The sequence below is a fragment of the Suricata suricatta genome, chromosome 6 (assembly GCF_006229205.1).
Source record: "Suricata suricatta isolate VVHF042 chromosome 6, meerkat_22Aug2017_6uvM2_HiC, whole genome shotgun sequence".
Lineage (NCBI taxonomy): Eukaryota > Metazoa > Chordata > Mammalia > Carnivora > Herpestidae > Suricata > Suricata suricatta.
The window spans coordinates 81,119,367-81,131,648 of NC_043705.1; the positions used below are offsets into that span (position 1 = coordinate 81,119,367).

The 12,282-nt window shown below is 39.7% G+C and overlaps 2 long non-coding RNA genes across 2 annotated transcripts in view; one reads left to right on the forward strand and one right to left on the reverse strand.

The window, feature by feature from the left end:
• The first annotated feature begins 478 nt into the window (after positions 1 to 478).
• On the forward strand, positions 479 to 9,859 carry LOC115293880. Its single transcript, XR_003909647.1, has 3 exons — positions 479 to 565; positions 5,522 to 5,575; positions 9,841 to 9,859. It is a non-coding gene; the product is annotated as an uncharacterized LOC115293880 (long non-coding RNA).
• Positions 3,082 to 12,282, reverse strand: part of LOC115293879 — an 89,842-nt gene continuing 80,641 nt past the window's right edge. The window contains exon 4 of the long non-coding RNA XR_003909646.1: positions 3,082 to 3,139. This is a non-coding gene — a long non-coding RNA (uncharacterized LOC115293879). The remainder of the gene's footprint in view (positions 3,140 to 12,282) is intronic.

Genomic DNA, 12,282 nt, shown 5'->3' on the forward strand with positions numbered 1-12,282 from the left:
TTAGCCAGTTTCACTATCCATGGTTTTGCTTTCCATGGTTTCAGTTATCTGCAGTTAACTGCAGTTCGGAAGCAGATGACCCTCCATCTGACATATGATCAGAGGTCAATAGTAGCATAACACTATGTCACAATGCCTATGTCATTTGCCGTACTTCATCTCATCACATAGGCATTTTATCATCTAACATCATCACAAGAACAAAGATGAATACAAGGCAATAAGATATTTTGAGAGAGACCACATTACAGAAATTTGGGGAGCTGCCAGAAGAACAAAGATCCGCCGCCTGCAGGCAGGGCTGTGTTTCGGCCCCTCAGGCGCTGTGCTGAGATTGCAGTTCCATTTCCCCTTAATCACTTGACCCTGTTTCCTAGCAACCGACCTAGGTCAGGTGCCTTGCTTCCCGCCTTGAACCCTTTATAAGATGTTTGTGTTCTCTCAGTAAAGGAGGCTTGATCAGAGACTTTGTCTTGCCTCCATTCTCTGTGCTCCCTGCCCTACCCCATTCTCAATCCCTCCCTCAGGAACCTGCATTGACCGACCTGCTGGACGGGGCATGATTGTAGTATATTGTTATAATTATTCTATTTTATTATTAGTTACTGTTGTTAATCTCTTACCATGACTAATTTATAAGGGAAAATTTATCATAGGTATGAATGCATGTTAAAAAAACATAGTATATATAGGGTTGGGTACCATGTCCAATTTCAGACATCCACTGGATGTCTTGGACTGTGTCAATTGTAGATAGGGGAGACAGCTTTCAGCTGAAAGTAGCCCAATACAGAGGAAGAAAGAAGGTTTCAATCTGATTGCAGTTTGCAATTTTGAGTACTATACTGGAAGGATGTTTTAATTACTGATATTGTGCTTTGTCTAGAAGCTCCTAGAGGACTTTTAAAACATTATCTACAAGTGCACGTAAAGCTAACATTTCATCCATTGGCAAGGAAGGAATTAGTCTACAGGAGGGATTTAAGGAACAATGAAGAAAAGAATAACGGTTTTCTCTTTGTTATCACATTGAGTTCTACTTTTCTAACATCAAGGCTATACCAGGAAGTATGCTTGAGTGATAGCAGATGGTAAAAAACTGACTTTAATACCTAGATGGGGGTCCCTATGCTTAGTGGGGGATGGAGGTACAAGTTTAGGCTGGAGTTGAATTGCCTACAGAAACAGAGGAAGGATCCAGGCTGCCCCTAACCCCTTCTTTTCTATCCCCTCAGCTTTACATAAATATTAAAATAATATTTAAGAAATATAGATTTGAAGGCATGCCAAATTATTAGTCTGTTTGAGACAGCACATAAATTGGTCCAACTCTGGACCATGTCCTAGTTAGACTAAGAATCAGTCTAGTATGAGTGGAGGTAACTCTAAGTGAAATAGATCTTCAGTAAGAAGAGATGAACATTCCTTGCTACCTTTATGAACAATTCACATGGGCTTTCAAAAACTCATCAGAGAATAGTATTGTCTTCCTGGGTAGGCCACAGTTTCAATACAGAGATGGTTTATGTTTTATTATTAGCACAGATCTAGAAAGATTAGTATCCAGCAAGTTTCAGTGCTTTTGAAAATATGAAACAACTTTTATATTTTGAAAATATGAAACAACTATAGAACTGAAGGTTTTATATGAAGATATGGTTAACAAGCTTTCAAATAATTTCTTAAACAAAGAGAAGAATTTGTTATAATCAGACACCACTCAATGGTTCTTAGCTCTGAAAAAACTTGTCTCTAGCTAAATACTGGCAGATGATTCATGATTGAATGGGAACTAGCGTATCAGGCCACTAAAAGTAGTGCTTAAGATAAGTTTCAAAAGATCTTGTCATGGTCCTGTGACCAAATAGAATGTTTTTTCTTCATTCCATATAGCCAAAATAAATATTCAACTTTTGTTTTCTAAATGCCAAGACTAGTACACCTCTAATCAAATAGAGGCTATGAAAGCACATGGTGGTGCTTTGCTAAGAGAACAAAAAGAGCCTGGAGTAATTTTTTGGTTCATTCAAATGAATGCCCCTAAATCAGGAATTTTAATGTATTTTGGAGACATCCTACACTTAATTCAGGGAATCATAAAGGGTCTTTTAAAATACCCAAACTTGGGGCACCTGGCTAGGTCAGTCAGTAGAGCATGTGACTCTTTTTTTTTTTTTTTAAGGTTTATTTATTTCTGAGAGAGCGAGAGATAGTGCACCAGCAGGGGTGAGGGGCAGAGAAAGAGAGGGAGACAAAGGATCCAAAGCAGGCTCTGCACTGACTCAACAGCCTCAAGACCATGATCTGAGACAGATGTTCAACCGACTGAGTCATCCAGGTGCCCCTGAGCTTGTGACCCTTGATCTGAAGGGTCATGAGTTCAAGCTCCACATTGGGCATGGAGCCTACTTAAAAACAACAACAACAACAACAACAACAAAATACCCAAATTTAGCTTAATTAACTTTAAAGTGATGTGCCTTAACATATTCTTAGCAGGATGATTGGTATAATAAAAGTAATAGCGAAGGTATCTTCAGTCCAAAAGGTTGGGTCCTAGCATCTGAAACCTGACAGAGTGAAAAGCTGTCTACCTATGATTTCCAGAAATCGAGAGCCAGTAGGTTCCCTCAGCAACCCATATCAGTAATGTATTTCATGAACGTTGGATAAGCAGATAATCCCTATGACAGATACTTTGTCCAGTGTCCCAGGCACTGAATGAAAGAGAATTTATATATTCCATGTGAATACAATGGAGATGAATTGAATTTTGTGTAGAGTAGAATGACTCAGGGCAGTTACTAGGTTCTCATAACTGGGGATGAGTGGGTCATGATGGTGATGGTTGGACAGAGGGCAGGTAGAAAAATCCCCATCAACTCAACGCTTACAAAGATACAGTTTTATACATATAACATCCATTCAAAACTTATATCCTCCTATCAAACAAAACTTAAGAGAATTCCTTTCTTTCCTTATCTCTAAAGTCAAATTGCCCATATGTTTCTTTCAAGGGTATCCTTGGTGTTAATTTAAACATTACTGTTCCTGTTTGAACATTGTTTTCAGGCTCTGAGTACCTGGACAGTTGGTTCCAGATTTGCACCCGCTCGGATGGCCCTGGATCTTTTCCCACCTGCAAACAATGACAAAAATAAGAACAAAGAGCCATAGAAACCTCTCTCAAAATAAAGGCTCATTGTCACTGAAAGACATTTGTAACCAATCTCACTGCCTATCATCATGCTTGTTATAGTCTTGGTACAGCCTCACTGTGTTTCTCCAGGGATCCTTTGGGTTTCCTCCCCAAATCTTCCTTGGATGTTTACATTCTGCTCTCTGAACCAAATCCTCACTGAGCTGTGCCCTCTAACTTGCACAAGAAAGGCAGACCCACTAGTTTTATCATGATATTTGGAGTTTCCTTGAAGATCTGTGGGATTGCAGGAAAGGATCTCTTTGGACACCACACAGCGTTTTGATGCCACATGCCTAAACACCCTGTTTGCTTCTGCTTCTCAGACTTTCTTCTAGCTGTCATTTGCTACCCTTTCAAAACCTGTGTTACTACCATGTGATGCCCTGTATCCTGTAGAGAACCCACAGATTACTTGTAGAATCCTTCAGACCTGTTTTGGCTTATTCTCAATCCCTTTCTTTTGTTAATAGGGCCTAAATTTTCTGTCTCACACCTACTGCATGCCATTTTGGGAAAAGTGTCAATCAAGGTGCCTTGGAGTCCCTGGTAGAAGGGCCTTCAGACCTAGACTGGACCAAGCAGCAGTTCTAGCCCAATAGATGAATCAGTTCCAACTGATTCAAATATTGCACTCCCAAGCAACTGCCTATTTTCTTTCTAAAGCTTTTCCTTCAATTCTCCCACCTACACCATTTTTTTCTTTTCTACTTAACACTGGAGCTGCAACCAAAAGGCCCCAAGTCATGTCAAAATATTGTCTATTTTCTTGCCTCAACTGCCTTGGAAAAGCATTTTTTCTGGAATTCTAGCAAGTACTTTTTTCCACCCAGTTATATAAATATCACAAAAATTCTCACAGTTCTCAAATATTGTGGGTCTCTAAAGAGGGGTCAGAGGAAGAGAAAAAAGATCCTTCAATTCTTTCCAATGGATTTTCCAGGGGGCAAGGAGTCTGAAGTTGATACACAAACTACAAGCCAATACACTTGAAGCTGCCCACAAAGGCTTTAGTATTTATCCAATGTGGGCTGAGATGTGCAACTGAGATGTGTTCTAAAGGCGTAATTCACTGAATAATGGAAAGATTTTCCTGGAAGTTAAATAGTGGTTTGAAAGTAATTGTTCCTTTTTATTTGAGGACTCAGACTGCCAGCACTCATTGCGGTGTGGAGTCTTCCTATTTGTCATGTGATTAATCAGAACAACTTAATTGCACCTTCTTCTCAGCTAAGAAAGTGCATTGTTAATATGTTAAGTATTTTATTGTCCTAGAACTTTTCTCTATAAGACTAGATGTCTGAGTTGAAATTATCAATCAATTTCACTGAAAAGCGAGTTCCAAGAAAATATTATGCAGTTCTCCTCAAACAATCATCCAGTGTTTCTTGCAAATGTTAGAATACTAAGCCAGATTTTCATTTGGTCTTGCATCAAAAATACAGAGAAACTTAACAGTATTCTAAAATATTGGTCTGGTAGGTGTCTTCTAGCAAATATTTCAAGAAAAGAGATGTTTAAGAGATATTTACATATGAGATATGCTTAGGTGTAAATGGTAAGATAATTATGAGATGGAGCAGGTGATTGGTGTTTTCATATAAGGTGAAAGGCACACTATAAGAAAAGATTATTATAGAAAGTATGATGTTCTCAATAAAAATGAAAATTGGTTTGAACTAAACTTCAAGCGGGCCCAATATTGTGATGGATTATCATGACTGCAACAGAGCTGAGTCTTGAGAACTTAAGGCATTCTAAAGTGGTCTATGGGTTGCCATGGAAACTCCCCAAAATGTATTCTCACACCATTTGGGGGCATTTTCACGGGACTGGATTGACAAGTGCCTAATAGAGATAGACTGTTCAGTTGGTGCTTTACGAAAGTAGTTTGGGATTGGATCTCAGAGGAAAGGATAATTATTAGAATGTTTATGTTACATTGCATTTTCCAAACTATTTTAAACACTTGAGTTTGGCATTGCTTATGACATCTATGAAGTAGGTCAGTATTATGATTACCCTCTTTATTTAGCTAAGAAAACAAAGAATTGTGGAACTAGAAAGCATTTTTAGGTAGGGCTATAATTAAGCCATCAGGAATAAACTGTCCTGCATTTTATTCTGAGAAATCTCTAACTTACAACATCCTTGCTGAAAATAATTTTCCCTTATTCTTCAGCCTATATCTTTCCAAGTAAAATTGAAACACATTTATTAACAACAACAATAAATATGATTTCCATGTATTGAATGGTAGGTATGTGCTAAGTATGCTCAGAAACTCTTTTTGTACATTATATTACTTTTTCTGTCACGCAGTTCTGCAAAGTAGGTGTTATTGCCATTTACAGAAGAGGAATCTGACTCTGCGAGGTTAGTTAACTTGCTCAAGTTCACTATTAAGTGACAGAGGCAGAATTTGAAACCACATATGTTGGACTTCTAAGCTTGAGTGCTTAATCATTTTGCCACACTTCCTGTTGCCATTTTACATTTGCACCTACCATGGTATTGTTTTGCTGAGCACTGTGTAAGTATCATATATATAACATGCATTTGAAGTAGTAGTGACTAAAAAAACATAAGTCCTGGGGTCAGAGAGCCTTGGGTTCAAACCTAGACAGGAAATAGTTTGCAGCTACTGTTCTTTTTGATCATTGGAAGGATTTCATGAGATTAAATGACAATGTCAACCTCAGGGCTTGGTACAGGGGCACAGAACAGGCAATCAACCCACTCTCATTAACTCTCACAAAGAAGACTTGTTCTCACTTAATCCATTGCCTTCAATTCAAGTAGTTAGCCTACTGAAAATACAAATGAACATTCATTCATTCACTCTTTCCTTCATTCATCCCATAAATGCTTACTGAATTCTTACTATCAGACAGTGTTCTAGGTGCTGCTGATATAATAGTTAATACAGAATCCAGCTCTTTGAGTGCCATTTTCATGCTGAAAGTCTTCAAGAATGCCACATTACTTAATGGGATAATATTCACATCCCTTATCCAGGAATGATTAGTCATTGTTGACCAGGCCTCTATAATGGAAGGGTTTACCATAGGAGGCCTGGAATGATGGGAGAAAGTAGAGAGGAAAGTAGGGGGTGAGAGACCTGTAGAGAAGGTGAGAGGCTGAAAAGCTCTGCAGGACCATGGACTGGATTCTGACTCCAGCCATGAGCTCTGTGTTAAGTCCTCCTCTTCTCTGCCCTGGCTCCCCATGACCTTCTAAACACCACGAGGGTGGGATTGTGGCACCCTTATTTTTGTATCCCTCCTGCCTGCTACAGGCCTGGAACATAGATAGTAAGAGTTTAATAAATGTTCCAAAACAACCATCCTAAGTGTCTGTAGAAATTTAAGTTTCTAAATTTTCCACTTTGGGAAAGATTTTTCTCTTTTGCAAATGAGACCATATAGATCCCTGCAACACAACACAAAATATGACTCAGATCCATAGCATTAGCAATACCTGGGAACTTGTTCAAACAAAGAATCCAAGGCTTCACCCAAAATAACTGACTCTGTTCTTTTAAACAAGAGCCTCAGGTAATCTGCATACATGTTAATGTCTGAGATGGGATGGACCAGATAATTTTTATAACTGATTAACGATTTTAAGGTAAAATATAAGCAACTCTGTAATACTACACTCCAGCAGTGTCTGCTGTTTTCATGAAAATATCATGGGGCAAATACAAGGCCAGGCCCTTAGTAAGCTGCAACAGAATAGACTCTGAAATCCTGTAAACCTCCTTGGAAATTTTGGCACCCAAGAGAGAAGGACTTTATAGCTCCTGACAAAGTTAGGAGGCTGTAGACAGAACATATTGCATTTGTCAACCTGGAAACATTAAAGAAAGTTTGTTCTTTTGTGCAATCATTTAGCAATAAGGTAAGGCTTGCCAGCTAGATTTATTGGGATATTGGATTTTATGTTTCTTGTATCGAATAATATTTTTTACATTGTTTATGTCTAAATAAATCTGTCTTCTATTTTACATCACCCTGTTGTATTGCTGCTTACAGATAAAGGGTTCAGGTAGCATAATTTGCTCTGCCCTTGGGATATGCTGCCACACATTAAAACCCAGTCACATGGTGACTACAGCATAGAATTTCAATGTGTTCTGAAAAGTTACAAAGAAACAGTCAATGGATAAAGCTCAATGAGAAGATGTGGTTTCTGATCTTGCTTTATCTAGTCTGTGCCTGGCAGACACTGACTATCAGCACATTCAAGTTCAAAGATGATAATTTCAATGTAAATTCTATGCCCTAAATGTCCTACATCTGATCTAGCCCTTGCAATAGCTATTTGGCAACACCCTGACTTTATGCACATCAATACCTATATGATTTTACTTTTGTGGTGTGTGTGCATGTGTATAAATACCCACCCCCACACACAGATATACATACACAAAAAAGAATTAAACCAGTAAGCAATAGTGAAGAGAAATTAGAGCTTAGAAATATCTTAAAATTTTGCAAAGGAAATAACGATTATTGTAAGGTAAATTAATATAGATCCTTCTTTGTGCTTATAAAAGAAGAAGAAATGTACTCTCATTTTAAACAGGCAAGATAAATTTGTCCATTTGTGTTATGGTCTTTATCCATTAGTCTGCTTTATGATTTGATTTCATGTTTTCATTGTTCAAAACCAATTTTCCAGATTGGATCTTAAAAGGATTATAAACCACAAAACTCACTTTAAATTCTACATGGAGTTAATACACCTACTGCAATTCTGTGCATTTGTCTTTTAAATTTTATAAAGAAATTTCTTGACACTTATTTCTCTTTCACTTATTTCTTACCAGGTATTTTGTATAAAAATTTGTCAAACACTGATGCCTGTCTTATCTGATGTTTTAAAACATGCTAGCCAAGCAGCATAACTTCAAATGTCAAATATGATAGTTTTAATTTTTTCTGCATTAAAGTACTACCTTAAATTGAAATCATTTGGTGATACAACATAAATAAACAAAAGCTTAAGTTCAGAAAACAGTCATTGGAGGTTGTTGATGTTTTGTTTGTTTGTTTGTTTTCCTCTTCTAAGTCTCTCTTTCTGACAAAGGGATGATTGTATCTTTCTTTTCCACTCTAATATGGAGCCACAGTTGATGGCATTGGGGATCTAACAGATCAGTCTTCTTAGCACCTCTGAAATAAACTGTGTTTGAAATGGAGGGGGGAAATAAAACAGTAATGAATCCTTCTAGTTACAGAAACAAGAGCAGGTGTAATTGTTCTTCAGCAGACCTAAAACATTTAGGCAAGTTGGCTAAGAGGGGCACTAATTTTTCTATTAGAAAGTTAGCCTTTTCTAAAAGAGATGAGCAATTGCTGGTATCTCCTTCAACAATCCTCCTCTTCATAATTCAAGCAGAGGAAATAGTAGGTACTATTTGCCTGGGATTTCAGTGTAAGAGCTCAGACCAGGTATACCTGGAATATTTAACCATGCCCAGGAGGTGAGTGGATTTTTCAGAAGTAATAGAGGAGCCTCATGGGGGTAACTTCAATGGGAATAGAGGAAGAATAGAGGCTTCCAGGGAAGGAATTCCCACAAGGGGGTCAGAGTTAAAGGAGACACATCACCTCTAAAGACAAATTGTACTTGAAATTGTCCATGTGTGTAATGTGGCTTCTCTTTTGGCTCTGCATCCACTCCTTTCTATCATTGGGATTTGTCCCTAAACTTAAGGAACAGACAGTCCAGAAAGCAGGAGATAGCCCTGCCTCCGGCCTATGAAACAGAGGGGCCACAAATGGAGAACAAGGTATTTTACACCCTTCAGTGAGACTAGTATTGGAAGACGGTAAGGTGTGAAACAGACCACTGGCTATGAGTTCAAAGTAGCAACAAACTCTTTGTCATGACCCAAATCATGTCATATAGCCACTATCAGAAGTCTTCCTTCCTTTCTATCTTTTCTCTTCCTTCCTTCCTTCCTTCCTTCCTTCCTTCCTTCCTTCCTTCCTTCCTTCTTTTCTTTCTTTCTTTCTTTTGAGAGAGAGAGAGAGAGAGAGAGAGAGAGAAAGAATTGGGGGAAAGGGCAGAGGGAGAGAAATAGAGAGTCCTAAGTAGGCTCCATGCTTGGGATGTGATCCCATGATCCTGGGATCCTGACCTAAGCTGAGACATGAGTTGGACTCTTAACCAACTGAGCCATCCAGGCAGCCTGTCTCATCTTAGAGTTACATATTTACATCTCTTACCTAATTGTCAGCTTGTGGAATACAGAGATGTAACAAATTAGACAAATACTCAATCTGCTCTCTGTAGTTCTCAAAGCTAATATTTTACATGAAGAATAGATAGGCTTTAGGCATGGCCAGGCCATTATAGATTTCTGCTATACTCTGTTACCCTTGAAATGAAATCTATCAGGAATAGTGTTCAATTATTTGTGATTTTATTGGCTTTTATTTAGCTTTCAATTCAAAAGACAGAAACCAGCCTTAGGCATAATGTAGAAACCTAATTATCAATAGTGTATCTGCATGTTAAAACTTCTGTGAGAGTTGGGGTTGGTCGAAATGATTTGTATATAAAACAGTTAAAGATTTCCAGTGGAGTAAAACAGATTTGTGATCTATCCTCCTCCTTCTCCTTTTTAGCTTTTAATGATGAAACACCACTTTCGGAGGAATCTACGACAGCCCATGTAAGAGGATATGCTTCTTGCTGCTAATACTGGGGGCAGGCAATTATCAATTTCCAAATTAATCCTCCAGTTGCCTGACACACGTCAGAAGTCAGCTTTCACCGTTTCTTGGAATAGGTGATTCCAATTCTTCTAGTGTCTCTGATGACCATTTTCATACCAGTGCTACTAATGGTATCTAAATAAATCCCAACAGATTGCATAACTAGAGAGGCAATGTTTGGGACATGATTACCCAATTAAGTTTTTTTACTTGATAAAGAGTCTCTTTATATATAGGCAAAAACCAAAGCTTATTTTGTACTTTGAATTTGTACCTACTGAAAAATACATTGTTTTTTTTTTTTTTTTATCAGATACTAATCCAGGGACAGAATATACCTCAGTTATTTAAAAAAAAAAAAGAGGTAAAATTAGGGCAGTTGTAAAAGTAACCTTTTTGATAAATTTCCATAAAATGTATTAGCAAAATTTTTCTAGGAATGTATTTGGCCAAAATCTTGAATTCACTATTCATTCTTTATATTCCAACACTATTCTACACATGTTTACAATTCAAAATTGCCCTTTCTCCACAGTACAGACCTAAGGGTTCTCAATTTTTTTTCACTCCTTGGTATGGATGGTGAGTTGGCCAAAAGTGAAGATCAACCAGGAGCGTGCAATTGCCTCTCACACTTCTCTTAGTCTCTACTGCCCAACTGCCAATGTGAAAGCAGATGTCAACATGCCAGTCCCAGGAATATTGAGAGGCAAGCCTCTGTGCAAGTAGGGTGACAGTGAAGAGAGTTGCTCCTGCTACAGTTGATAGGGAAAAATTATGTTAAAATATGGCCGACAGGACCAATAGGGAAATTCCAGTCCCTGCCTGAAGAACCCCTTCTGGGTTCTTCTTGCCCTGCTTGCAACCTGCTCCAAATTACTACTAATGTGGAATACAGAAGTAATAGACTATAAATTGTCCCCCATGCTTTCCCCCAGGACTGAGAGCTCTGGAGAGTGATCTCTTCTGAGCCCCACCGGTATGAAATAAACCTCCTGCCTTCCAAGATCTCCAAGTGCTGCTTGGTTCCTCCGGGTGACCCAGACCAGGTTCCATAGCATTTGATTCCCTGATCGGGAACCCTAATCACTACTGGTTTGGGAAAACAGTGATGTGGTGACAGAACTAGGAATTGCAAGGGAGAAGGCACGCCCTGCCTGATATTTAGCAGTCTCTCGCTCTATCACTTCAGGCCAGCTCTGCTCCGCCATTCCTGCCAGACTCAAGGAGACTTGGCAGGTGAGGACCTGGACCCGATGTTGGATACCAGTAAGGCCTGGGTCCCTGACCTTGTCAGACCCACCTATCAGGGTGGAAGGGGAGCCTGATTACCTGCCAGAGACCATTTAGAGGTTTCACAGGTAGGGATTCCCAGGGAGGGAATGTATTAACTTTTAGTCTGAATGTGTGAGTGAATGGGCAGCCCAACCTGGTCCTGCAGTTGGGACTGAACCTGTGGCTCCATGGGCAGGCACCCTTAAGGTCCGCAAAAGCCCAGGGAGTCTGAGCGGGCCCATCTGTGATTCTGTGGTGAACGGCATACAGTCTATGGTGGCATCACCTATGGCTAAGCTTCACCTAAGTTCCTTCAGAACACGGCCAGATGGGCACTTGACTGTCATTAGAAGGGGCATCCCTACCTCTCTCTCTGTGTTGTGACTCTGTCTCACAGGAACATTATGGGGTTGGGACAGAGAAAAAATGGAAGTTTTCCGGAGACTATGGAATTAAGATGACCCGTGGAAAGTTAAGGACCCTATGTGAATTAGAATGGCCCACTTTTGGTGTAGGATGGCCCTCAGAGGGAACCTTAGATGTCCCAATGGCCTGCCATGTCTGGCATGTTGTCACCAGGGACCCAGGTCACCCTGAACAGTTCCCATATAGCGACTCCTGGTTAGAGATTGCCCAAACCCTTCCCTCTTGGGTCTGATTTACCTGACACAAACAGGAACAGGCTAGAGTCTTAGTCGCCTTCACAAAGTGGCCCAAGGAAGGTCAACAGAAGTCCCAACCTCCACAAATTCTCACTGGTGATCTGGAAGAAGAGCCAATTTTGCTCTAGAACCCCCCGTTCCTGATACTCCACCACCTTTGGTCTCCTCACCACTTCTGGACTTGGCAGATCCTCTCTCTCCTGGACCAGAGGCCATATTGTGCCCTTGGCCAGGCCTAGGTGCTCTCCAGATGCTGGTTCACATCCGCTGGTACCAAGAGGCTCTCCTTCGGGTATCCGAGCAGGGGCTTAAGAGGCCCATGAATATGCCCAGCAACAAGGGAATCTCCAGGGGATTATTATGAGAGGCTATGCAAGGCTTACATCCTGTTTGATCCTGAGGCACAAGAGGGCCA